The sequence below is a fragment of the Chiloscyllium plagiosum genome, chromosome 28 (assembly GCF_004010195.1).
Source record: "Chiloscyllium plagiosum isolate BGI_BamShark_2017 chromosome 28, ASM401019v2, whole genome shotgun sequence".
In the NCBI taxonomy this organism is placed as follows: Eukaryota; Metazoa; Chordata; class Chondrichthyes; order Orectolobiformes; family Hemiscylliidae; genus Chiloscyllium; species Chiloscyllium plagiosum.
The window spans coordinates 38,358,723-38,371,673 of NC_057737.1; the positions used below are offsets into that span (position 1 = coordinate 38,358,723).

The following is a 12,951-nucleotide window of genomic DNA, read 5'->3' on the forward strand; positions in this document are numbered from 1 at the left end:
TGTTACTGCCCTCACCCTTCCTATCAACCCCTATTTCACTCAACCTTATGGCATGATCCCTTTTTGAGTTTTCTGCTTCATTGATACCGTTGTCTTTCTTTACTTCCCTTGTTCTAACTTTCCTTTCAATTTCCTTCTTAAACTTCCAGTTTGTTTCCCCCCCCCCCCCGGCTATTTAGTTTAAACGTAGCTGTTTTGCAGTAGCAAACCTGCCTGCCAGAATGCTGGTCCCTAACCTATTAAGGTGCAAACCGTCTCTCTTGTAGAATTTATGCTTACCACAAAACATACCCCAGTGATCCAAGAATTTAAATCCTTGCTTCCTGCACCAGTTCTCCAGCCACACATTCAAGTCCATTATCTCCCTGTTCCTGGCCTCTCCAGCCCGAGGAACTGGAAGCAAACCAGAGATAACCACTCTGGACGTCCTGCTTTTCAGCCTTCTTCCTAGTTCTCCGAAGTCCCGCTGTAGTATGTTCCTCCTCTTCTTCCTGACATCATTTGTGCCAACATGTACCACCATCTCTGGCTCTTCACCTTCGCTCTTGAGGATTTCCTGCACTCTGTCTGTATGTCCTTAATCCTGGCACCAGAAAGGCAACACACCATCCTTAAATCCTGCCTGTTGCCACAGAAACCCTGTTCAGTTCCTCTCACTATGGAGTCCCCTATTACCACGGAGGCAGCCTTGCCTGTGCTTCCTCTAAGGGATATGTCACTACATCTTTAGAGTAGACAGGCAGGAGGCTGGAAGAATATAGCAAACCAGGCAGCATCAGGAGGTGGAGAAGTCGATGTTTTGGGTGTAACCCTTCATTAGGACGTCTTTGAGTCCTGAAAAAGGGCCATACCCAAAATGTTGACTTCTCCACCTCCTGATGCTATCTGACTTGCTGTGTTCTTCCAGCCTCCTGTCTGTCTACTTTAGATTCCTGCATTTTTTTTGTCTCTAACCAAGTTTGTTCCACTGCGAAGTCTCTTCAAAGGGTGCCCACTTTGAAGAATTTTTCTGCTTCCCTCAGATATGCACTCAGTGAGTCCCTTTCTCAGTGCCACAACGCCGTGATCTCCTCAGCCCTCCAGCTCTTTGACCACACAATGAAACAAAATATTTTTGTGTCCTGAAGAAGGGTTACACCTGAAACATCGACTTTTACACCTCCTGATGCTGCCTGGTTTGCTGTGTTCTCCCAGCCTCTTACCTCTCTACTTTGGATTCCAGCATCTGCAGTTTTTTTGTCACTACTTCTTTTGAGGCACTGGAGGAGATATGTGACAGTCACACCCACCTGCCTACTGAGACAATGGACATGTCTCTGTTTTATTTTTAAATTGACTCATTGGGTGTGGGCGTCACTAGCTGAGACGGCATTAATTACCCTCCCTAGTTCCCCTTGAGAAGGTAGTGGTGAACTACCTTCTTGAACCACTGCAGTCCATATCCACCACACTATTTGTGAGGAAGTGCCAGGATTTTGGCCCAGTCACACTGAAAGAACAATGTTCTATTTCCAAGTCAGAATTGAGAGTGATTTGGAAGGGAACTTCCTGATGGTGGTGTTCCCATGTACCTGCTGCCCTGGTTCTTCTGGATGGAAGCGGTTGTGTGTTTAGGGTATGCTGTCTAAGGAGCCTTGGTGAATTTTTGTAGTACATAGCATCATTGTCATAGTGTCATACAGCATGGAAACAGACCTTTCAGTCCAACCAATCCACGCCGATCATAATCCCAACCTAAGTTAGCCTTTTCCTTGCCCATAGCCCTCTAAACCTTTCCTATTCATGTACTTATCCAAATGTCTTTCAAACGTTGTAATTGTACCCACAACCATCACTTCCTCAGGAAATTCATTCCACACATGAACCACCCTTTGTGTAAAAAAATTGCCCTTAATGTTTTTTTTTAAATCTCTCCTCTCACCTTTAAAAACATGTCCCCTGGTCTTGAAATCCCTCATCATAGGGAAAAAACAACTACCATTAACTCTATCTGTATACTTCATTATTTTATACTTCTATAAACTTCTATCTGGTTACCTCTCAAGCTCCTACAGACCAGTGAAAAAAGTCCCAGCCTATCCAGCCTTCCTTTTTCACTCAAACCTTCCATACCTGGCAACATCCTGGTCGATCTCTTCTGAACCTTTCCAACTTAATAACAACCTTCCTAAAACTGGGCGACCCGCACTGGGCACAGTATTCCAGAAGAACCCAAATCCCGTCCCTGCCTTACCAGACCTCGTCACACAAGTCTAATATCAGACATGCCCCACCTTAACTCACCACCAAATGCCCAAGATCCAGTATCACTCTTCCACCCACACATCCTCCCCTACTCACCCACCTGTGACTCTACACCTCTCACCCGCCTGTCACCCGACCTTTGTCTTCCAACTAGCTGCTTATCCCTCAACCATCCACCACCCTAACATATCACCACCCAACTGCCAACCTATCCCCTCTGACTCATCTATCACTCTGACCCTTATCCACCTGACCCCTATTTATCGTCATACTTAACCTCTCTCCATAATATTTCACTGAGGGTTTAGACATTTAAGCACTTCACTTACAATGGGAGTTCCATTGTAAGGAATATGGCTTCTGACCTGTTAGGTGAGACATTAATGTTTCAGCATCTCTGCAAGAGTGATCATGATCATCTCCAGTGAACGCCAGGATCCTCTTCTCATAAGGGTTGAGGAAATTGATCTTGGATGCCTCACCACCTATCTTAGCACTTTTGGCCTTATTATTTTCTCCTGGAATGAGAGAAAGGGAGCAATTAAATAAGCTTAAAGTGCTTGGCACATGTATTAGTGCTGGTTCCAGTTGGTGGCAAAGGTGGTGAGGTGACCTGAATGAATGAGTAGACAACTCAGAGCAAGGTCCATTGGGTGAGGTAGGTTGCTTAGGTGAAAGTGAGTGAGCTAAGATGCTGCATGCCAAAATGAAAAGGTTGCATCGTGAACATGGTAGGAACTGGTTGCAGTAGCAGAGAAAAAGTGAGTGTGAAATAGCAGAGGGAAGATGGTAGCACTTAGCCTGGCAGAACCAAGAAGCTCATTGACTCTTTGCCCTGCGTTGCTGGGTGTTCTGCTGGACAATTGAAACTAAATTGATCTGCTTAGCTGGTCCATGCTGGCAGAGTCTGGTGTCATGGCATCCTCTAATGGTCTTGGCAGAGAGGGTCAGCTTTCTTCTGCATCACTCCAACCATTAGGGTATTAAGGTCCCTGTTTAGCAAATCACATCACCAATTTTCTTTTATCTGCTATGCCCCAGAGAATATGTGCAGCAATGCACATGAGCTTCCGTATTTCAGCTCTTTCTTGGGTACACAGTAGCATTTTAAAAAGGCCAGTTCTTCTAAGATATCCATCCAGAAGAGTTTATCTCCTGGCTATGGTGAGTGAAAAACTTCAGCGAGCTCAGAATGGGAGGGGCACCATAGGTAGTTGATGAGACAAGTTTGAGTTGATAGCATAAGAAAGTTCACTAGGCTTAGCAGAAACTCAGCAAAAATGGCACTTTGCCCAAATAGGTTAAAGATTCAGTTCCATGTTTTATAAATTTTTGATGACAAATAAATATTTTCTACAGATAACATTGTGAAGGGTCTCATTAGAATATTTCATGGTGCACAAGATTGAAGTTGATAAATGATTTTGGAAGTTCTTATATATGTAATAGCAAATCACAGGAGCTGGAATAAAGCTATTTTCATTGTAATAATTTTTGAAGTCATTGATACATAGGCCCATGAAGTCTTGTTTTGATAAAGGTTTTTTTTAATTTGGAGTACTTTCTTGTATGCTTTAAATTATCTGATAAATCTATTTCATTTATAAAGGTCAATTAATAATTTGTATGGAATTTTGTCAAGGAATTATGTTGTCCTGCAGGGACAAGATGGTATAAAGTATAAAATTCTCAAGTAAGTTGCTATTTATTGGAATGCTATTAAAAAAAAATAAAAATTTTGAAGAGGTATAGGTAACTTGGTCTGATATTAGAAGCATAAATAGTCAAAGGTTGAAAACATTAAATGGCATGTTATTAGTCCTTTAAAACAGCAATTATCATCAAGTAAATGTACTATAGTATGCAAAGGAAGAAATAATTTAAATTAGTTGCTGCCAATGTATGAAGTTGATACTGTTTATTTAGATTTTCAGAAGACATTGAATAAAGTTTTGAATATGAGACTTTAAAGATCAACTGTCTTTTGATTAATATCAGATGGGTGGAATAGGTTGAAAACTAACTTTTGAAGAGAAAGTAAAAGATGATAATAAATGGATTTAGCTCTGTGAGTAGATGAGATTGGAGAGATTATTTATGGGCCTCATTATATCGAAGCAATGGAAGAGAATATTTGTTTTAACAATGCATAATTTGCTGATGACATCAAACAATGCCCAAGTTGCTTCTGATAATGGCAGTGATCACTTGATATCTCAAACTTTGCCTATAAATTGTTTTCTAATTTTAGAAATGCTATGATTATACAGGATATCGCCAGTAAATTACTATTCCCATTTGTGGGGAAAGCTTCCCTGGCCCATCTCTCAAGTATAATCATAACAAAAATAAATCAAACTCTAAATTTAATCCCAAATAGAAATAATGTATTTATTTTGTATGTTTTAATTAAAATTAATTAAATGTTATTATTAAAATTAATAGTTATCATATTTTTGAGGCTAAGTGGCAAGTTACAAGTCAATGTCAGGGTTAGTGATTTGACATTTATTCGTCATATAAAAATCTGAAAACCTGGGGAAACAGACCTTTAAACTATACTTATGGTTTCAGATGCACTGGCTAAAAAAAACTGTGGCTCAAACCTACTGATTAGAAGATGGTCCTTGTAACAGTGTATTCTGAAAGATGCACCATAGGACCTTTTGGATATCCTATGCAACTTCTCTGCAGCAACTAGCCAGGGGGATTCGTTTCAAACTGGTAGTTACCTGGAATCTGGAACCCACCAAAAAGGTCTTCAACTTTGTGTTAGAGTCAGAGTCTTCAAAAGTTAGAGGATTAAAACTTGTACTAATTCTTGAATAACTATAAAACTGATTCGACGTTTCAGGCATTAGCCCTTCTTCAGGCTAATGCCTGAAACGTCGATTCTCCTGTTCCCTAGATGCTGCCTGACCTGCTGCGCTTTTCCAGCAACACATTTCCATCTCTGATCTCCAGCATCTGCAGACCTCACTTTCTCCATAAAACTGATTCACCTGAGAAACCACTGATTCACCCACCCAACCCCAAATCACTATCAATTCAACCCCAACAACCCTTGTGTTGACTTGATGTAGTGTCTTCCTTCTCTAAGATCCATTCAACAAACCTGACCCAACCCAAACAACGTCCCTGCCTTACCAGACCTCGTCACACAAGTCTAACATCAGACATGCCCCACTTTATCAGACATGCCCCACCTTAACTCGCCACCAAATGCCCCAGATCCAGTATCACTCTTCCATCTACACATCCTCCCCTACTCACCCACCTGTGACTCTACACCTCTCACCCTACCTCTGTTTTCCAACTAGCTGCTTATCCCTCAACCATCCACCACCCTAACATATCACCACCAAACTGCCAACCTATCCCCTCTGACTCACCTACCACTCTAACCCTTATCCACCTGACCCCTATTTATCTTCATACTTAACCTCACTCCATAATATTTCACTGAGGGTTTAGACATTTAAGCACTTCACTAATGGAAAAATGTAGCTAATGCTGGAAAAGGGGTATAACTTGGCATCCTCCAATGATCCTACACTATGAGCATTCAGCTGGGCAGCAGGTACACAACACACCTCCAGGATGGGAATTCAATATCTTTGTTAAGATAATATCATTTACATTGAATGAGTAAATGATAAATGCACATGAATTGTTGGGAATGGTTTTAGATCTGATTTTTACCTATTACTGAGGTATTAAGGATATTTTCATAAAAGTAATTCAATGAAAAATTACCAGTGTCCATTTCAGGGTGTTTCATAGAACATTTTCTTTGTTAGCTCTCGTGAATGATCTCACCCAATTCTCTGCAACTTGCTTGTCATTTCAGCATATCACTGTGTTCTCGAGCCAACATTTCTGTTGCAGTGTTCCAGTGACCTTAAAGAACAGCATCTCATTTTCCACTTAGGAATCCTGCAGCCTCTGGGACTCAACACCTAGTTCAATAACTTCAGAACCTGATTCCATCTTTCCATGTTTTTTTACTGACACCACACGTGGTCATATGACATGGGTTCCTTTTCACACAGTCACCCATTCCTGTACATGCCTAGTTCCATTATCATATTATATAGGTAACATTCAGCACAGCTAACTCATTTTCTCATTCTTGGCTCTTATTATCACTTATTAAACTTTTCTTCTGCCCTAGCCTGCTTTCCATAATCTCCTTGTTTATTTACCCCATTCATATCTCATTTGCTCTCTGGACTCTGTCTCTTCCTTTCTTCTCACCCCAACTTCACTTTCAGCATAAATACCACTTTTTCCTACCTACGAAGAGTCACCAGACTCAAAATAATAACTGCTTTCTTCCCACTGCCAGAAGCTGCCAGACCCCCTGAGTTTCTCCACCAATTTTTGTTTTTGTCTCTGCAAATCGCCTCATTATTTATGCACCACACTTCCACGGGACCCCACTTGACCTATTATACACTCAACAATGGTTAAAAGTATTCACCCACACTTGGATCACCTGGGATTCCCAGTGCAATATTTAAAGCTCAGATATCCAGCAGGTCAAGCGCTGCTGCCCTTCTCAATGCACAGTGCAATGAGAGGGAAGCCATAAAGAAAAGCTTCGAAGGATATAAATATGGCACATATGACAGTTCATTATAAATACAAGTTTACATTTGTACATATTTTGGTAATTAACATCATCACATGCATGATCTACTGTCATTTAACTGAAGCTTTAAGAATCAAGTGCACAGGCCACCATTCCTTTAGTACCATATCAAATCATAGGCCTGTTTACAGGAGCTCTACACTCACATAGATTTGCTAAATGTGATACTAATTATCACAAATGACGTGTGTTGATGGAATGGAAAGTTTTTCTGTTGATGAAGTTAGCTGCTTTATGATATGACCCTCTCAGCATAACATGTGTAAAGTCTATAGCACCCTGCACCTGGATTAAGACAACTATGTTAGCAAAGCCTACTGCTCATGCTATAACACTGACCTTGCCATGGAGTAATGAAACGAAGCAGTGTGATCTAGCACAAACTGCATTGGTAAGAGCCTTGACACGTTTACAGGTTGAGGATTAAGAGATCCCTAGTGAATCCTTGAATGCAGCCCATTGGATAAGAGTTTACTGCAATTGCCACCATGATGGCCACTGGGATAGGATGGCCACCTAACCTCCTCAGGTCTAGGTCAAACACCACCAATTAACATAATTCTGTGACAGTGTCCCAGAACATCCGAAATCTGCGTAACACTGCACGTCATTCACCTGTAGGAAATTACATTGAATCTGATGTCCTGAGGGGACTTTTACCTGCGATTTCTTGATGTGGAGGCTGTTTTGAAGCTGCTGGAGGTTGATACTACTCCAAGGCTTCCTAGTGCATCTGTTCCGAATCAATTTCCTTGTGTCTTAATTGCATTGGCCGCAGTGAAGATAACTCTTGATGTGGATGAAATGAACTTGTATGGGGAATTTCAGAAGCTGAACAGGCTTTAGTAATGTGAGCAGTCAATATTCACATCACTCACAAATGACAGTTTAGCAGAGACCTCCATATTGTGAGACATAAGGCCTTTACATCGATCTTCCATGTAAAGGTAAAAGCATATATAATTCTGATAGATATAACAGTAGCCATGTTGTCACCCAAATACTGTAGGAAATTATAAGCATGGAGGATTACTGATACCCTTTCCCCTAAACCTCCACCCATCCCCACATCACCAAAGAACAGCATCATTGTTTGTAAGAGCAGGTTGGCGAAAACATACAGTTCAAGGTGAGAGGAAATCAGCTCCATGTCAGTATGCAGCCTATGAGACCTTAGATTGTGGGGTTTTTTTCTGAATAGTGGCCCGTATGTGACACTTTTAGTTTATTTGTGATTCCTTCTGCCTTACAGAGATAACTATGACCTATTAGTATTGATTAATGGCATAGTCAAGGTTGCTTGTGACCAGGATTTGTATCCCACATTGTCGGACTCTGCATATATTTCACAAGCTAGGTGCAATGATTACAGCAGTCTTCATTCTGTACTGCATAAATATCTGATTGTGAAATTGACCCTTGACAGGCCTTATATCACTCAAAAATGGAAGTCACCTGCTGAAACAAATAAACCTGCTTATTCTGCCCATTCTAGGTGTGACCTTTTCCATTTCACTTGCACATTTGCAAATCGCAAGAGGATGGAAGACAGCACAGGAAGCACTTGGCAGAGTGTGTAGCCTGGTTCTCAAGGGCACTCTGAACCTTCATGTTCCTTTCTACCTTGCACTTCTTCTCGACCCTATCAATATTGAGTTTTCACAACTTCTCACCCAACTCCTTTATTTGCATCTTAATTTTCCAATATTACTCCCTTAACACCAGCACTCCAAAGTAGCCCATTGTGATACACGCTCTCCCTGCTCAAGCTAGAGTGGTTGTGGCCATCATTGGGCCCTCTTCTAACCCCCTGCAATAATCCACGTCCTCCAATGCGTTAACACCTCCCACCCTTATGTGTTGAATTATCTCCCTTTACAAGTATTGCCCCCTCTGCATCCAGTATACTGCTTCCAACCCCAACAATTGGCTTTCGCAACTTCCATAAAACAACTGTTGCCTTTCAAACCTGGTTTAACTTTTATTGTGCAGACCTTGGGGTTTGACCATGTATCACGCAGCTGACCCACTTTAATGGATGAGTCTAAGTGATGACGTGACCAGACTGCAGCCAGATCTCTGTGCAATTCTCTGACTGACTTACTCGCCTACAGGATTGAACGTGGGCTGCCCCTCCCCCGCCGCCTCCAAAGAACTCCAGTGATACAGTTCCCTGACCTTGACTGCCCTGAATGTTTCATTGACCGTGTTCAACCTCTGGATTGAGACTGGATGCTGCCTTTGACTGACCATGGTGGGACTCCCTGACTGACGTCAATCCACCTAGACTTCACTGAGAATTGCACTTCTTAGACTTTGAGATGGGGCCATTTGGCTAATGTAAGCGCCATGTGTTTAAACATAAGTTCCTGGCAAATGCTGGAGATATGACATTGAACATTACAGTGTGACATTGAATAGTAATACAACATGTCCACCCCTTGATGGATTACTATTAAAACAATATGGCAAACTGCCTGACTTTGTGTCTGCACAAACCAGTGATACAGTGCACAACTAGTGTGAGCCTTTAAGTTCCGAATGAGGCAACAATGCACAAAATCACAAGGTGAGGCAAGGCAAGGCAGTGATTCTCTTGAGTGTTGAAATAAGCGCAAAATGAATGAACACTAAGAGAGCAAGTGAGGAGCCCTGAGGTGCATTCTAGTCCAATCCATGTGTTGGGTGTTTGTTACAATGCAGAAGTGTCCTGAGAGCAATACTACATTAAACGGAGAAATTGCTGGAAATGCTCAGCAGGTCTGGCAACCTCTGTGGACAGAAATCAGACTTAAACTTTCAGGTCAAATGACCCTTCCTCACAGATAGATTTTTGATCTGTCTAGCAGGGATAATTCAAGTAATTACAAACCTGTGAGCCTGATGTTAGTTGTAAAGAAGCTACTGGAGAAGATACTAAGGGATAGGATATATACCCATTTGGAAGAAAATGGGCTTCTCAGTGATAGGCAGCATGGTTTTGTGCAGGGAAGGTCATGTCTTATAAACCTAATAGAATTCTTTGAAGAGGTGACAAAATTGATTGATGAGGGAAGGGACCTAGATATCATGTACATGGACTTTAGTAAGGCGTTTGATAAGGTTCTCCATGGTAGGCTGATGAAGAACGTGAAGTCGCATGGGGTCCAGGATGTTCTAGCTAGATAGATAGAGAACTGGTTGGACAACAGGAGACAGAAAGTAGTAGTGGAAGGGAGCTTCTCAAAATGCAGACCTGTGACCAGTGTGTCCCACAGGGATCCGTGCTGGGACCACTGTTGTTTTTGATATACATAAATGATTCAGAGGAAGGTGTAAATTGCCTCATTAGCAAGTTCACAGATAACACTAAGATTGGTGGAGTAGCAGACAGTCAGAGAATGCAGCAGAATATAGATAGATTGGAGAATTGGGCAGAGAATTGGCAGATGGCATTCAATCCAGACAAATGTGAGGTGATGCAGTTTGGAAAAGGAAATTCCAGAGCGAACTATACAGTATATGGAAAAGTCCTGAGGAAAATTGAAGTACATAGAGATCTGAATGCTCAGGTCCATTGTTCCCTGAAAGTGGCAACGCAGAGTGGTCAAGAAGGCATACGGACAGGGTATTGAGTACAAGAGTGGGCAGGTCATGTTACAATTGTATAAGACTTTGCTTCGGCCACATTTTGAATACTGCGTACAGTTCTGATCACCACATTACCAAAGGATGTGAATGCTTTGAAGAGGGTGCAGAGCAGGTTCATCAGGATGTTACCTGGTATGGAGAGTGCTAGTTATGAGGACAGGTTGAGTGGATTAGGATTATGTTCATTGGAAAGAAGGTGGTTGAAAGGGGAGCCTGACTGAGGCCTACAAAATCATGAGAGTTGTAGACAGGGTGGATAGCAAGAAACTTTTTCCCAGAGTGGAGGACTCAAATACTAGGGGTCATGAGTTCAAAGTGAGAGGGGAAAAGTTTAAGGGAGATAAACATGGAAAGTTCTTTACGCAGAGGTTGGTGGGTGTCTGGAATGCGTTTCCAGCGGAGGTGGTAGGAGCGGGAACGATAGCATCATTTAAGATGTATCAACACAGAAACATGAACGGCCAGGGAGCAAAGGGACACAGATCCTTAAAAAAATAGAGGATATGGATCGGCGCAGGCTTGGAGGACGGAAGGGCTTGTTTCTGCGCTGTAATGTTCTTTGTTCTTTGTTTATCCATTTAGAACTGAGGAACAAATAAACTTGTTAAAAAATAACTTTAAAAAGGACACAAAAATAGTCATGATGGTAACTGATTGCTAAAAACTTAAGAAAATTTTACTTTAGGCAGTGGCCTGAATTCTCCTGGTTTCCTGGCCAACAACTATCTCTCAATCAACACTTCCAAAAACGAAGTCAAAGAGTGTGGTGCTGGAAAAGCACAGCCATTCAGGCAGCACCTGAGGAGCAGGAGAGTCGACGTTTCAAGCATAAGCTCTTCATCAGGAATTGTTCCAAAAACAAGACCAACCAATTATTTATCTCATTGCTATCTACTATGCCTTATATGTGAAAACTGCTGCGCTTTGCCTAAACATAAGTGACTACACTTCAAAGGCAATTACTTAGCTGTGAAGCACTTCAGAATGTATTAAAGATAGGAATTATGTTATATAAGCACAGCTATTGAAGAGACTGGCTGAGGTTGTTTTCTTTAGAGTAGAGAAGATTGAGGGTGGATTTGTTTGAGGTGTACAAAATTATGAGGGGCATGTACAGGAGAGATAGGAGGAAGCTTTTCCCTTTCGTAGAGGGGCTCAATAACCAGGGGAACAGTCTTAAGGAGCGGGACGTTAGTGGGAATTTGAGGAAAGGATTTTTTTATCCATGGAATTGTGGCTGTCTTTTATTGAGGAAAATTTATGCAGGAGCCTGACAGATTGATATTTGCTATTATTAACCAACTTTCATAGCTTTAGACTTTCCCAAAATGCTTTACTGTTAAAAGTTTGTGCGAAGATTTGTAGCTCGGGTGCTCGTTGTTGTGGTTCTGTTCGCCGAGCTGGAAGTTTTTGTTGCAAATGTTTCGTCCCCTGGCTAGACGACATCATCAGTGCTTGGGAGCCTCCTGCGAAGCGCTTCTTTGATGTTTCCTCCGGAAGCGGTAGGGACAGACCACTATAAACACTGGAGGAAACATCAAAGAAGCGCTTCGCAGGAGGCTCCCAAGCACTGATGATGTCACCTAGCCAGGGGACGAAACGTTTGCAACAAAAACTTCCAGCTCGGCGAACAGAACCACAACAACGAGCACCTGAGCTACAAATCTTCGCATAAACTTTGAACACTTACGGGCGAGAGACTCTGAGACAAGCCAGGAAATGGGAATCCTGCGCTAACCGACTAAGCGCCACATACGAACAACTCCGGTTCCTACACGAATGCCGAAAGAATCGAATCCTTCCACAATGTGTCAGATACAGACCACCAGTCAACAACCCACAAGCCAGGGAAACAGCCAAGCAGAATGGATTCAGGATGATCCAGGTAATGATCACAGACGCGCACAACCGACTCCACAAGTACAAACAAGAAATTGTGCGCCAAAAGTCATTAATTTCAAAAACCACTAATCGTGAATGGACCCGGACCATAGAATAGGCTGTCACCATAGGACAGAACAGGACAACACACCGCAAAAAAACGGCACTAAAAGAAAAATTGGCCAAACTAACACACAACAAAGAGGACACTACAACACACACCTGGGTTAAAAACCTCTCCCACAGACAGCTCACAGACACGGAAAGAACAATACTGGCCAAGGGACTCAACTACAACCACAGGGACGCCAAGACAGCAGACTTCCTAGCAGCACTAGAAAGCACACCCAGGAACAATGGACCGACAGAAGAGAACAACAAACAGTGAGACAAAGTATCATACCTCTGATAACAAGGAAAAGACAAACACATAACCTCAAAACCAAGGAGAGGGAAGCACTGAAATCACTAAGAAACGATAAGAACATAATCATACTACCAACAGACAAAGGCAGAATGACGGTCATCCTGGACAAAGCAGA

The 12,951-nt window shown here is 42.1% G+C and overlaps 1 protein-coding gene across 3 annotated transcripts in view; it reads left to right on the forward strand.

Annotated features, from left to right (window-relative positions):
* tmem132e (transmembrane protein 132E) overlaps positions 1-12,951 on the forward strand; it is a 713,836-nt gene that overhangs the window by 607,271 nt on the left and 93,614 nt on the right. The window lies entirely within an intron of this gene.